The sequence below is a fragment of the Lactuca saligna genome, chromosome 5, assembly GCF_052625555.1.
Source record: "Lactuca saligna cultivar CGN05327 chromosome 5, ASM5262555v1, whole genome shotgun sequence".
Taxonomy (NCBI): Eukaryota; Viridiplantae; Streptophyta; class Magnoliopsida; order Asterales; family Asteraceae; genus Lactuca; species Lactuca saligna.
In genome coordinates, this window is record NC_136421.1 from 184,586,110 (window position 1) to 184,602,245 (window position 16,136).

The window sequence follows — 16,136 nt, forward strand, 5'->3', positions numbered from 1 at the left end:
AAACAAGGTGTGAATAACCATGCAAACTAACTTGGTACCCTTAATTTTTATCACCTAATCGATGTGTCGGTTACCCACATGCGCTCCACCGATCTATGATAAACATTAAGTCACCCTTTGCCACTCTTATTAGTCCATGTTAGTGTGTCGGTTACCCACACACGCTCCTCCAACAACTTTGTAAGGTACAAAGTGTAATTTCATGGGTTAGCACCAAATTCACATTTTCCTAAGTAACTAAGATTGGGAATTTATAAGTGTTTAGTTACTTAGTATTTATCATTATACTTTTAATGAAGGGAGAATTAATGTCCTGTTAAACCCGTTCAGCTAACGACCCTCCACCAGTAAAGGAAGCGGTGGGTGAGAGTGGACACCCATTAATCTACCATTTTATAGGTAGTAACCTTATACCCCCCCCCCCTTATAGACCGGCTTCATGAATGAGGCATACTAACGGTAAGACTGACTTTGTTCTTATACACATATATACCTATTAACTATTAATATTATAATAGTATATGAGTTGAATTTTAAACTTTTAAAATTCTATGGTTGGAATTAAAGCATACATGGGGGTAACTTTACAAATTCCAAAAATTGAGGGCAAGTTTTGAACAATTCAAAACTTTTGGTTTCCATAACTTATGAGTTTAAAGTGGTTTTAATGAAAAACTCTTCAAGTTCCATAACTTGAGGACAAGCTATGGAAGACTCTAAAACATTTAAAAAATGAGACTCTTCATTTTCATAACTTACGGAAATTTTATGAGTTTTAAAAAACATAAATGTGACTTTTCATATAATTTGAGGACAAGTTACAAAAACACATATTATGAACAACTTTTAGATCAATTTGGATTGAAAACAAATTATAACATAATTTTTTTTGTTAATCTAAACTAACTCATTAGAACAAGATAATTCAAATCATCAATCTTCAAGAAATTAGCATGAACATCTAAACTAATGAAAGTCTTGAAATTATGACAATTATCTTTGAAATTAGATTAGCATGATCATTACCACATCAAAAACAGGTTTATGAGTTCAAAAACAGCTTAGGGTAATGATTCTAGTCCAATTCCACCCTTAAAACTCGAAAATCTGCAAACTGGAAGACAAACTCGTTTGATTTCCCTACAAGAACTCGTCGAGTTCATGCCTTAACACATGAAATCGTCAAGTTTATAGCCAGAACTCGTCGAGTTTTCAGTCTGGGCAGATTCTCAGCTTTGAAAAATAAGTTGCATCAAGTATAATTGAAAACAACCCTAGGCTCTGATACCACTGGTGGGTTTTAGTATACTACAACATCCTGTGGTGCACATACAACCCTAAATACCTTGGATCTATGTTTTCACTAATTATACATGCAAATGGTTTCCAAGGCATTAAACCTATAACTAGCATGCATTTTCATATACCAAATAAGATACTAGTTAGAGTAACATACCTTTTGTGTTGTAGCTTGATTCCATGGAGCTTAAGAGCCTAGTGTCCTAAGTATGACACCTCAAATGGTTTACACAACACCACCAACAACTTGGAATAACTTGAGAGAAAAGTTCTTATGCTCAAAATCGGCTAGCCCTCTCATATGAATCCTTAGGGCCGATTTCTTGAGCTATGGGGTCTTTATATATTGTGGCTATTAGGTTTACACCATGTAACTCAGGACTGTCCATATTCTTCATGCTCCATGGATTAACACCTCCATGGAGTATCCATGGGTTACTCCATGGGTTTAGCCTAACATGAAGAGTTATGGATCATAAGCGCACATATATAAGAATGAATGACTTACACAATCAATCCCCGTATATTTAATTAGTGTCTTTTGATCACAAAATTAATTCCAAATTAATTCATGATCAATACTAATTAAATAATAAGATTTCATATTAATATATTAGAACTTATAATATATTAATAAATCATAAATATCCTTCTCTCACAAAAGTCTATCCAAATCGTTCTGATACCATGCAACCCAAATGGACCATGCCAAATCGGGTCAATAACATACCAATTATAGTTATGGACTTTGACACTAATCCAACAATAATCACATTGGACCTAGCCCGCTACATCAAGTCCCACCCAGCATCGGATGAATCCGACATCAGGCCCTGTATGGCATCAGACCCTGCCTGGTATCGAGCCCCGCTCAGTATACATATATGTTTCTACTAGGCTCCGCCTATCTTTGGGCCCCGCCCTCTATACACAAAAATCGATAAGATATAATCAGTCTAGTACATAATAGACAAATACAACATTATAACTGCTAATCTCAAGGCCCCGCCTGTCTTCGACCCCGCCCATACTTTGATAATAATGAGATATGGAACCTCGTCCACACCCAGTTAGTGATGAGATATGCCACCCACTCACACTCACCTCCCTGCCAGGCACATACAAGTATCACAAAGACAATAAGTATAACTAAACATCCACTACTTCCTTGGGTACCACCCGACATCGAACCGTAGTTCGAAAACATATATTAAAACCTTCCTAGGCCTTGCCTGGCATCGGACCGAAATCTGGAAACATATAAACTACATCTTGCTAACCCTGACATCGGATCTAAATCCAATATACACTAGAAACCAAAAACGAGCCGACATTGGTGCCTTCGACCTGTTCCTATTTGAGAAAACTCACCTCACAACTGACTACAGAATTCCGTAAATAGTCCTCTCACAGCTAGCTAGAAGATCCCCGAATTGTTGATCACTCGACTCCCCGAGCTATCATTACCAACATAATACTTAGTCCAAAACTGATAATCCTTATTAGGGTAAAATGACCATTCTACCCCTGGTAAAAATTAAAATCAATAGTTGGCTAAAATAAAGTTCACACCCTGAGTTGACTCAACTCGCTGAGTCATCCTCCTGACTCGCCGAGTTCCTTCTCTACTCATAGACGTGGCAGAATGAGTCAACTTGTCGAGTCCCGCTTCAGACTCGTCGAGTCTGCCCTGCATAAAATCGGGACAAATCGACTCAACTCGTCGAGTCCCTCTATGGACGTGCCGAGTCTGTCTGTCTGTTTGGGCCATCTTAACAGGTTAAGCCCTATTCTCCATATCAAGACTCCATACTTCTTCTACATATAGAAAATGGCTTCTCAAGGGTAAAGTTTCCAACTTTACCCGGTACTAGTTTTTCTTAATGGGTTTAGCTAAAACCCTAATTCTTTAGGACATAGATCGTGGTCCACAAGCTACCAATACTTCAAGCTAAAGCATATTCAGTGAGATCAATACTCTAAGCACTTTCATAACACCTAAAGCTTCTGCCTTTTTCCTCCATGCATAGCCTTTTGGGCTTAAAAGACCAAGATGGCATTCTAGAGATTCCATGAGGTCTCTTATGGCATAAAGTTTGCACCTATATGCCATGATATCCCTTCAAAGTCGTAGATCTAGAAGAATACCCACTTAGATCGTCCATTCCCCACACGCTGAAATTCTTGGACCATCCCTTATAAATAGAGAAAGGAAGAGATCTAATGAACTAATAGCAAGGATTGAATCTTGATTAATAGTAAATGTAGCCAAATAAGTGTAATTTCTAGATCTACTCTTTTCCTCTTGAGTCTTCTATCTTCTTCTTCTTCCATAAGCTTCAAAAGGGCACAAAGATCACATAAAATGGCTCAAAATCTCAAACAAGGCACTAGGGTTTATGGATTAGGGTTTGGACAATGGAGGCTGTAAATGAGGCCAGGGGGTGGGTTAAGGATGCTTAAATAGGGTACAAAACCCGGATTTAGGGTTTCCCAAACCCATACCAATTTGTCGAGTAGGTCGTCCCCAAATTGTCGAGTAGGTCCTTCTACCCCCGTCTTAATCTTGCTTCTACTCGCCAAGTTACCCTCCTTGGAGTCGACGAGTAGACCTTTTGACTTTGGGTTTTTCTTTCTTTAATTGACCTTTTGGATTTTGGGTGTTATAATTCTCCCCCACTTAAACTAGACTTCATCCTTGAAGTCCGCTACAATCACCTGCCCTGCATACATCTCACGCCACACACCCTCAACTTTTCTCCTACCTGTCGTGGACCACTAGTGTTTCCCACCACCACCAGTACTCGCCATCCTGGAAGTACTACTAACACCAACCATCAAAGCCTTCTGAACCTGGTGAAATATCATCCTCACTATCATATAGAGAACTATTTCTGTCTTCCGAGATCTGAAATCTATAGTGGATGTCTCCCTGACAAACATCTCATGTTGGAACATCACCATGCCAGAACCTCATCGAATAATTGTTCTGCGGTAAAACTTCCTGCCTTGATTATCATAATGCTACCATTAGAAACAAAATTCCTATCCATAACCAATTGTAGAATATTGATACTTGACAGAAGGCTCAGATAAAAGTTCGAGTAGAAGATTCAACACTGAAACGGTTAGACCCAGACAAGAGCTGTGCAACATGGTCAAATCATTTAATTTGAGTTTATCCAACACAACTATGTCTTTTCCCTTCGATCAACAACTACCACTATAACAAGAATCCTCACATCACTACTTCCAACTAAACATCATGCTGTGTCTGCCACATACTGCGGAACAAGGAGGGCTCTATCGCTAAACATGGCGGTGATCTCTGCCACTGATTCTGTAGTCTGCTGGTGGTCCTGGAACTCTCGTGGTAACTGTTGCAAACTCGCCCCTGAACCTGGCCGAGAAGTCACTCCATGTCATCACATCCAACGCAACATCTTCCCTAATAGCATGTCCAACCTTCTCCCAACAATCACACACTATGTCCTTTAGAAGACAAGAGGTGAGTTGGACCTTGTCCCCCTCTGGACATCTATTGGTGTGAAATGCATTGGCGACATCCACCAACTATCTGGTGCCCGCAATGGGGTCACGAACTCCATGGTAATTGGGAGCTCCACAAGCTCTGAACTCCCTAACTTTTAATGAGCGCACCCCCATCATGGCCTCCATCTCGGTGCAGAATGCACCCAATCTCCCATCCAGAATCTCCATGATGCACTCCTTGACCGTACCAAAGATCACAGGAGTATGGCCTAGAATACTATGCATAATCTCAGCTGAAATAAACTCTCTTATCTGCTCATCGAGCTGCCATGCTCCAGAGCGCATGCCTGATCCCTCCCCGACACCTGAACTTCCCACTGGTCTACCTCGTAATACCACCATTCCACAACATAACATAACAACCATCAGAATACTCATCACGATCGAGGGATCACACATGCACTACAAGTTTCCTGGTTTTATCTTAGCCCTCCTTGAATCGAGTATAGATCCTCTTCTCTCAGTAGTATGGGCCCATACTACCTTCCACATCTATCCGTACTTTCCTCAAGAGATCCTACCCTACAACGGTTGCACTCAAACAAGAGTTGTGAAATAGAGCTAGACCTAACCTTCTGAAACTATTTAGTCCTTGCAATATGTAACTTAACATATTCGTTTACTAGTTAGTAAAAGACAACTAGGACTCCTAAAAGCACAAAGCAAACAACATTCGATCATTGAGTAAACATAATCAAGCATATACTAATCATGCCATAATACCGACTAATCTGTACTAACATACAGTTCATAAAGATGATGCACATATAACAGGCACATATGGCATCCTTGCTAGATCCTTAGCCCCGATCTAGCATGCAGCTCCCATAAACATATAATAACATAAACTTGTATGTGTAATTTGGGAGTACTTACTTGAGCTCGGCTGATTGCATGCACCACACCATATTCTCTTTTTCAAAGTTCTTTCCTTTTTTCAAAGTTCTTTTCTTTTTCTTAAAGTTATTTTAGTAAAAATAATTTTCTTTTGAAAAAATTTCTATACCAATTCCTTAGTTTGAGTTCAGACACACCCGAGAGTGTTCCCGAATCCCTCAAACCAAGGCTCTAATACCAACTTGAAACATCCCAAAAATATAGTCCAAAATTTTCGTTTCAAATCATTTGAGAAAAACCCATAATTCATCAAACAACATAATAAAATCACAAGCCATGTATCTCAAGCATCATTTCAAAATACTGTATCAAAACTATTTGTCAAATATCAGAGACTAAAACATTCCAGACTGAAAACAGTGGTGTATGTCAAGCAGTTATCCCGAGCTCTTTCCCTTGCTACCGGAAGTACCTGAAACCAAAACTAAAAAATGTAATCACGAAGCTTACCGAGTCTTCCCAAACTACCACATAACATACACATAATCACATACTATAAACATTAGGCCTAGCCTACTATATCGGGCACTGCCTAGCATCAGGCTTAGCCTGGTATCGATCCCCACTCAGTATACAAATCTGTTTCTAATAGGCCCTTCCTGTCTTTGGACCCCACCCGCTATAAAAACATAAAATCAATATCATATAATCAGTCTAGTACATAACAAACAAGCACAACACTATAATTGCTAGTCTCAAGGCCCTGCCCCTACTATGCTAATAATGAGATATTGAACCATGTCCACACTCAGTTGGTGATGAGATACGCCCCCCCCCCCACCCCACCCCACCCACACTCACCTCCCTACCAGGCACATACAAGTACCACAAAGACAAAAAGTATAACTAAGCATACACTCCTTCCTCGGGTACCACCCGACATCGAACCGTAGTTCGGAAACATACATAATAACCTTCCTTGGGCCTTGCCTGACATCGAAGAAAAATTCGGAAACATATAAACTACATCGGGCTAACCCCGACATCAGATCTAAATCTTTTATACACTAGCATACATAAATGGGCCGACATTAGTGCCTTCGACCCATTCCTACCGGAGAAAACTCACCTCACAGCTGACTGTAGAATTCCTCGAATAGTCCTCTCACTGCTAGCTGGTAGATCCCCGAACTGCTGATCACTCGACTCCCCGAGCTATCATTACCAACATAATACTTAGTCAAAATTGATAATCCTTATTAGGATAAAACGACCATTCTACCCCTGGTCAAAGTTAAAGTCAACACTTGGTCAAAATCAAAGTCAACAACTCGAGTTGACTCAACTTGCCGAGTTATCCTCCTGACTAGCACAGTTCCTTCGCTACTCATAGACGTGGCAGAACGAGTCAACTCGTCGATTCTCTCTTCAGACTCGTTGAGCTCTGCTCTGTACAAAATCAGGACAAATCGACTCAACTCGTCAAGTCCCTCTCTGGACTCGTCGAGTCCATCTGTCTGTTTGGGCCATCTTAATAGTTTAAGCCCCTATTCTCTAAATCAATACTCCATAGGTCTTCTACATACATAAAATGGCTTCTTAAGGGTAGAGTTTCCAACTTTACCTGCTAATAGTCTTTCTTAATGGGTTTAGCTAAACCCCTAATTCTTTAGCACATAGGTCCTTGTCCACAAGCTACCATTACTTCAAACTAAGGCATATTCGCTGATATCTATACTCTAAGCACTGCCATAACACTTAAAGCTTCTGCCTTTTTCCTCCATGCATGGACTTTTGGGCTTAAAAGACCAAGATGACATCTTAGAGCTTGCATGAGGGCTCCTATGGCATAAAGTTTGCACCTTTATGCCATGATAACCCTTCAAAGTCCTAGATCTGAAAGAATACTCACTTGGGTCATCCATTCGCCACACGCTAACATTCCTGGACCAAAAACCCTTATAAAGAGAGAAAGGAAGAGATCTAATGAACTAATGGCCAAGATAGAAACTTGATTACCAGAAAATGTAGCCAAAGAAGTGTAGTTTCTAGATCTACTCTCTTCTTCTTGAGCTCTCTATCTTCTTCTTTTTCCACAAGCTTCAAAAGTGCACAAAGATCACACAAAATGGCTCACAATCGTAAACAAGGCACTAGGGTGCGTAGATTAGGGTTTGGATAATGGAGGCTGTAAATGAGGCCATGAGGTGTGGGTTAAGGATGCTTAAATAGGGTACAAAACCCGAATTTAGGGTTTCCCAAACCCAGACAAACTCGTCGAGTAGGTCCTTCAACTCACGTGCTAATCTTGCTGTCGAGTTACCCTCCTTGGACTCGATGAGTAGACCTTTTTAATTAGGGTTTTTCTCTCCTTAATTGACCTTCTGGATTTCGGGTGTTACAATTCTCCCCACTTAAACTGGACTTCATCATCGAAGTCCGCTACAACCACCTTCCCCACACACATCTCACACGACACACCTTCAACTTTTATCATACTTGTTCTGGACTACTGGTGTTTCCCACCGCCACTACCAGTCGCCATCCTAGAAGTATTACTAATATCATGCGCAATCAATGGCCTTCCCATGGTAACTGAACCAAACCATTGAAGCATTCCGAACCTAGTGAAATATCATCCTCACTATCATAAAAAGAACTACTTCTGTCTTTTTAGATCTGAAATCTATACTAGTCTGTCTCCCTGACAGACGGCTCATGTTGGAACATCACCATGCTGGAACCTCATCGAATAACTATTTTACGGTAAAACTTCCCCCCTTGATTATCTCAATGCTACCATTAGAAACAAAATTCCTGTCGATAACCGGTTCTAGAATTCTGATACCTGACAGAAGGCTCAGTTAATCCTTCGAGTAGAAGATTCATCCCTGAAGCGGTTAGACTCAGACAAGAGCTACGCAACAAGATCAAATCAATTACTCTGAGATTATCCAACCCAACTGTAAGTGTCTTCGCCCTTCGATCAACAACTACCTCTATAAAGAGAATCCTCACATCACTAATTCTAACTAAGCATCATGCTGTGTCTTATCTACCTTCCCAAAGGAAACGGAACCTCCCAGGTCCAAACTTATCTGCCCACTATCTGCAATACCGGACTACACCCGATTACTGAACCACTGATCACCCACTCAATCGCTCCTAACGACTTTCACATAAAACATCAGCTACCGAAACTACTCTATCCACAATACCACTCGTGGCACTATAAATCCTAGAATTGTCGATCATGCATCTCGACCCCACGGCCCTTGCTAGGTCCCACCTGCCTTGCTACTAACGCACAGGCCTCGCCCACGGGTCTCTCCCAAACCATAGCTTTAGCGGTGACAAGCACGTTCTTTTGCGGCTACCCGTGTCTCTGCTAATGATCACATTTCTTGTAGTGACCATCCCCACCACCACAACTGTCACCGCCACCACCACTTCCGCCACCTCTGACACCAGGCGATTCCACCACTGTCACATTCGTCACTTATACCACCGTCACATCTGTCACCACAACCTGTCATAATCATATACGATTACTCAATCTGTGAATATATATATATATATATATATATATATATATATATATATATATATATATATATATAATCATTTATGATTAGGAATATACGTATAAACATGTATCATCATATATGATTATACCTATCTGTCATATAATCATTTATGATTAGGCATACCCCGCTGTTGTCAGTACGCTAGAACGTTAGAGTGACAAATGATAAATATGTGACTAATATTGAATTTCAACGTAAATATAAATTTTAGTTCAACTTAAAAATCCAAAGAATATTTTTGTAAATAGTTAAAAATGACAAATTGCAGTGTCTTTCTAATTATGATTATAAGTTGGTCAATAAAGTTAAATATAGATGTCTTTTTATAGAGAATAAAAAATTATGAATTTCATTATATTTAAAATAAAATTTTGACAAAAATAGCATTCTAAAAAAAAACAAAAAACAAAAAAATATGTTTTCGTGGTGATGATTAGCATACTTTAAGAAAACGTGTTTTGTTGGAAAACAAATGTGTATTCATTATTCTTTCGCCGGTACGCCTACGTGTTTTGCGGCTAAATAAATATGTGGTTCTCAATATTTACTTTCTCAATTGAACCTAGGGATGTCAAAAAGTCCCGTGGGACCCCGAACCCGTGGGGTCCCGATCCCGAATGAGGAATATTTGTTTAAAAAATTAGGGACGAGGGCGGGGACGGGGGCAATGTTAACACCCGTTTTAGTTTTGGCGGCGGGGGCGGGGGTGGGTAGTGCCGTCCCGAACCCCCAATGGGGACCCCGTTAATATATTATTTATATTAATATATATATATATATATATATATATATATATATATATATATATATATATATATATATATATATATATATATATTAATTATAAAAATATAATAAATAATAGCAATGATTTTGAACTCCCAAAATTCAATTAAATATCATGTTTTTAAGTTTATAGTATAACATTTTGAATATGTGATAATATTTTTATTTTAAATATATAAACTTATGCTATAAATAACTATTTTTATCAAAAATGGTTTCTTTTAGCTTAAATAACACATTCGTTTGCCCAAAAAAAATCAACCCAAACGGGGGCGGTGGCGGGGGTAATCCTGGGATTCGGGGGCGGAGACAAGGATGGGGAGGCTAGAGATTTTGGGGGCGGAGGCGGGGGCGGGGGAACAGGAAAATTTCGGGGATGGGGGTGGGGATGCAATTGCCGCCTTGTTTGTTCCCGTTGACATCCCTAATTGAATAATTTTCTCTCTCTCTCTCTCTCTCTCTATATATATATATATATATATATATATATATATATATATATATATATATATATATATATATATTAGGTAAATCATAAGAACGTCCCAAGAACGGCCTAGTGTCGTCGACTAAAATACACTGCTAATATTACTTTGAATGAAGCGTAAATAATACATCATAAAACTTCCAAAAACTACTACATATGTATTTCTTAAAAGTGCATTTGGAGCAATATACATAAAATAAACGTTTATCAAATTATAGTAGGTGAGATGGTGTTTCATTGGCTATTGGTGTTGCTAATATATTTGGGTTTCTTGGTTGGTGTGATGTTGGTGATGTTGTATGTCTCGACATATGTGATGTTGTTTTTGTGCTTACTTTTTTTTTTTTTTTTTTTTCTTTTTTTTCACAAATCATTTAATAGTGATGGTGGTTTTTATTTTTTTTGATGCGGTCCCTTTTTAAGTACCGTATTGTTAAATACCAACGTCATCAAAAAATGAAAGAATCACACTATAAAATAGATTTGTTAGTGTGATTTTCTAAAATCGCACATTAAAACATTTTTTGATGCGGTTTCCCGTAATCGCACCAAAAAATCATGTGGAAACCGACCTAAAAACATTTACAGTCGCACAAAAAACAATTCACACTAAAAAACATTGAAGTGCACCAAACAACAATCCACACTAAAAAATATTGAATCACACCATTAATCTTTCTTCTAAAAAATTATTTGAATTTTTCATATCGCACTAGATCCCTCCAAGTTTGTTTCAAAATTTTCATTCAATTTTCTCTCTTTTATATACCGTTAGAGATGCAACATCTTCTCCTAATTAGAGATTTGTCGATTACATACTTGAAAACGCATGTGAATTATGTCTATTATTTATTTTCTTTCCGTTAATGGTGTTTGTGACACAATTTTTCTCTTATTAATTTGTAAATGGATGTCCTATTTTAAGTTTTAACGATGTTTTCTTGTTTTAAATCTCTACGGATGCCTCTTCTTCTGTAATATATCTACAAAAAGGATACAAAGACTTAGGTATCGTTTGATAGTTGCTAACTGAGTTAGAGCTGATTGGGTTAAAAACTGAGTGAATTAGAAGTTCTGAATGGATTAACTTCTGACTGAAATTTGTTGTTTGATTTTATATCTGACTGACTATACAAAATAACTATATTACCCTCAAATAACTTTTGTTATAATGATTCTTTTAAGATTCACCATTTAATTTACAAATGGTCATGCAATATACATCACCAACTTCCATTTTACAACATTTTCCCTCATTTTGCATAACGCATTGATTAGTGTTTCACATTTTACATAAAAAGCAATAAACATTGTATAATTATAATTACAAACTATGAAGACACAATAAGGGTAGTTTAGTCTTTTTTTTTCCTTTCTCAGTTAAGAAGATGCAATAATCCCCATCTCCTCTAATGATTTTTCTATCTTTTCTGTCTTTCTCCCAATCTGATTACACAGCAGAAGGGCTACAACAGAATGAATCTGTAAGCATAAATCCATGTAATGTATCATTGAAGTGAAAATAGAAATCATAATAAGAAGATTCATGGTATACCAACAATTTAAAACATATATCAAACATAAAGTACCCCTTCTAGAGCTCCTTCATCCCCCAAAACACCTCTACAAAACCAAACCCGTCCCCAACAATCCTATTTCATCAGCATCATCACCAAACCCCATTTGAAATTTTCAAGAAGAATCACATCTTTTTTGCTCAATTCTTCAGAAATATGCCTCCTTTTTCACAATCAGGCCCTCTCTTCTCCAATCTCTTCAGTTCTTACGATCAAATCCCAACAAAGACCTTGATCTTTTCTCAATCCTTCTTTCTGTTTTACAAACTGGTAATTTCCCAATCCAAGATATCATCTCTGCAGCAGAGTTTTACAGGATTGATCGTAAGAACTAGCCATTGAATCATAAAAAATCAATTTAAACACAGCTTAAAAAATCGATTTTGCAAAGATGAGAATCACAAACTTGTAAATTAGATCAAACCGGAATAAACCAGTTGTTGAAAAAGGAGCGATGTGGAAGGCGAAAAGGAACGGGGTGTGAGGTTGAAGGAAGAAAGCGTTCGCAAGTGAGAAGGGCAATAGAGAGAAAGAAGGGTTCTGTCTTGGTCGGCCATTATTTTTTCACGGACTCGGTAAGCCATCGATCAGCCATTGACTGACCGAGTAAGAGCAAATATGTTTTATCAAACGGGCTAACTCGAACCGGGTCAAAGCTCTGACTAGACCCAGTCAGAGGGAAATCAAACAACCCTTTATAATGTTTGCTTTGGTGACTTTCAATCAATGGGTATGAAGCTAGTTTTTGTAGAGTGACTTTTAAGATGTTGAAAAAGAAATTGAAAACAACATCGATGAAATGTGATTTCCCAAGACAATAATTTTAATTGATAGAGAAAAAGAAATTACAGAGATTGAAACCATAATTTTTGGAGAAAAGGAAATTACAAATGAATCTTTGATTGAAAAAACTCACCAAACATACCGAAATACAAGAAAATGAAGCTTCATAAGTAACGTGGTATGCATCAATGGCGAACCTGTTAATTGGTGCGGTTTTAGCTAGCTATTTTTTGAGTCGGGTTTTGACTATTTTTTGGTGCGATTCTGGCTATTTTTTGAGGCGGTTTTGGCTATTTTTTTTGAGGTGGTTTTGACTATTTTTTATGCGATTTTGGCTACTTTTTGAGACAATTTTACATATTTTTTGGTGTGATTTTGGCTATTTATTGGTGCAGTTTTCGTTATTTTTTGGTGCAGTTTTGAAACCGCACCATTAAATAACGGTATTTTTTGATGCGATATTTTTTTGTGCTGTTCAAAACTCGCATTAATTAATCATTTTAACCGCATCAACAAATGTTTTTTGTGCTAATGGTGACATATGTTTTGTGAGAGTACGACGACCACAATTAACTACGAGCTCATTAATGTTGGTATCATATCGTGAATGTTTTTTCCTTGTATTTATTGCTGATCAACATCTCAGATAGATACAAAGTTGATAACGCGTTTCACTTGATACGCCAATAAGATGGATACATCCAGGACCGGTCTTGAAAAATTAAATATTCTCAAAGGCTCAAGACGAATAAGAAAAAAAGGACCTTTATCTTTGTTATAATTTTTTATTCTTAAATTAAAATATATAATCAAAAAAGGGAGAATTTCATATATGCCCTTCTTAAACATCAAAATATCATATTTACCCAACTTAATTTCTAAATATCATATTTACCCTTCATAAAATTTCTAAATATCATATTTACCCTTCATAAAATTTCAAAATATCATATATGTCCTTTTTAAACATCATAATATCATATATGCTCTTCTTAAGTATCAAAATATCGTATATGCACTTTTTAAACATCAAAATATCAATGGTAATATCTAAAATATCTTTCATCTACAATATAATCAACAAAAAAAAAATCTACACAATCAAAATATACATTCCATAGAGAATATTGAAGATGAACATTTTTGTTTGTCAAGAGGATTATATTCCAACAATTTAGAAGTTTATCATAGACGTAAGGATAATATCGTTAAATTTTTTAATTATTATAGTAATTTTAAGTTATAAAAAATGATTATAAAATATTAAAAACATTATAAAAAAGGATTTGGGCAAATATGATATTTTGAAGGTTTATAAAGGGTAAATATGATATTAAGAAATTAAGCTGGGTAAATATGATATTTTGAGGTTTAAGAGGGGCATATATGAAATTCTCCCTAATTTTGAATATATTAAATATAAGAATATAACAATTATATATACTTTAGTGTTCATAGTTATTATGTAATTTACTCATCGATGACGAATATAAATAAATTTATGAATGTATACATTAAATATGTTTCATATTTAATTACTATTTTCTTTATTTAAAACAAAAATAAAGATAGGATGGTTCACCAAAATTTCCAAAAGGGATAACGACTTAGGAGGGTAATAACGTTTTTTGTCTGTCCATTTTAAGTCCCTAACGTGTTTTTTGTGCGCAGTACACCATTAAGGTTATTATAACCGTTTACAAATAGTCCTTTTAACAGGAAGAAGCTGGTAAAAGTATTATTTATAAACGGTTATAACAACCTTAATGGTGTAATATACACAAAAAATATGTTGGGGACCTAATATGGACAAACGGGAAACGTTATTACCCACCTAATTCATTATCTTATAAAATTATAAACCCCTATAGTAAATTTTTACTTTTTAAATAAGAAACTTGTAGGTCTTCAGGTTGGTAGTTTGGATGTTTTTAACTTCAGCCTTCTTTATAAATGGAAGTGGCGGTTTCTTAATGACAAGGGAGCTCTTCGGGTTAAAATTGTCAAATTTTGTCATGAGGAAGGTGGTTGTTTTTCGGAAGATTCAAGAATAGGAATTGGAGGGGGTGTTTGGCAAAAGATTGTAGGATGCATTAATCACCTCCATGAGAATGTTTGTATTCATTCTAGTTACATGTATAGAGTGGTGGGGGATGAGACTCAAACGAGGTTCTAGAAGGATGTTTGGTGCTTGGATATTCCTCTTAAGGAGCGGTTCGGGAGGCTCTTTGCTTTGGCCTTTAATCAAGATGCTCGAGTAAGTGAATAATGGGATCCGGAGGGATGTAATTTTCATTGGCGTCGGGGTACTAGAGTAGGGGCCAATGAAAATTACATCTCTCCGGATCCCATTATTCACTTACTCGAGCATCTTAATTAAAGGCTAAAGCAAAAAGCCTCAAGAACCGTTCCCTAAGAGGAATATTCAAGCACCAAATATCCTTCTACAAGATAACCAAATTGGGTCGATTCAACCCCTCCTCTAATCCCCCGACGCTAATGAAAATTACATCCCTCCGGATCCCATTATTCACTTACTCGAGCATCTTGATTAAAGGCCAAAGCAAAGAGCCTCCCGAACCGCTCCTTAAGAGGAATATCCAAGCCCCGAACATCCTTCTAGAACCTCGTTTAAGTCTCACACTCCACCACTCTATACATGTAATTAGAATGAATACAACCATTCTCATGGACGTAATTAATGGATCCTACAATCTTTTGCCAAACATCCCCTCCAATTCCTATTCTCGAATCTTCCGAAAAACCACCACCTTCCTCATGACAAAATTTGACAATTTTTACTCGAAGAGCTCCGTTGTCATTAAGAGACCGCCACTTCCATTTATAAAGAAGGCCGAGGTTAAAAACATCCAAACTACCAACCCCAAGACCTATAAGTTTCTTATTTAAAAAGTAAAAATTTATTATAAGGGGTTTATAGTTTCATGGGATAATGACTTAGAAGGCTAATAACGTTTTCCGTTTGTCCATATTAGGTCCCCAACATATTTTTTTGTGTATATTACACCATTAAGGTTGTTATAACCGTTTATAAATAATACTTTTACCGGCTTCTTCCTGTTAAAAGGACTATTTGTAAACGGTTATTATAACCTTAATGGTAGGGATGACAAAAAAACTCAAACCCGACGGGGAAACCCGAAACCCGATCATTTCGGGTCGAGTAACGGGTCGTTATCGGGTTCGGGGCAGGGAGTGGGTTATCCT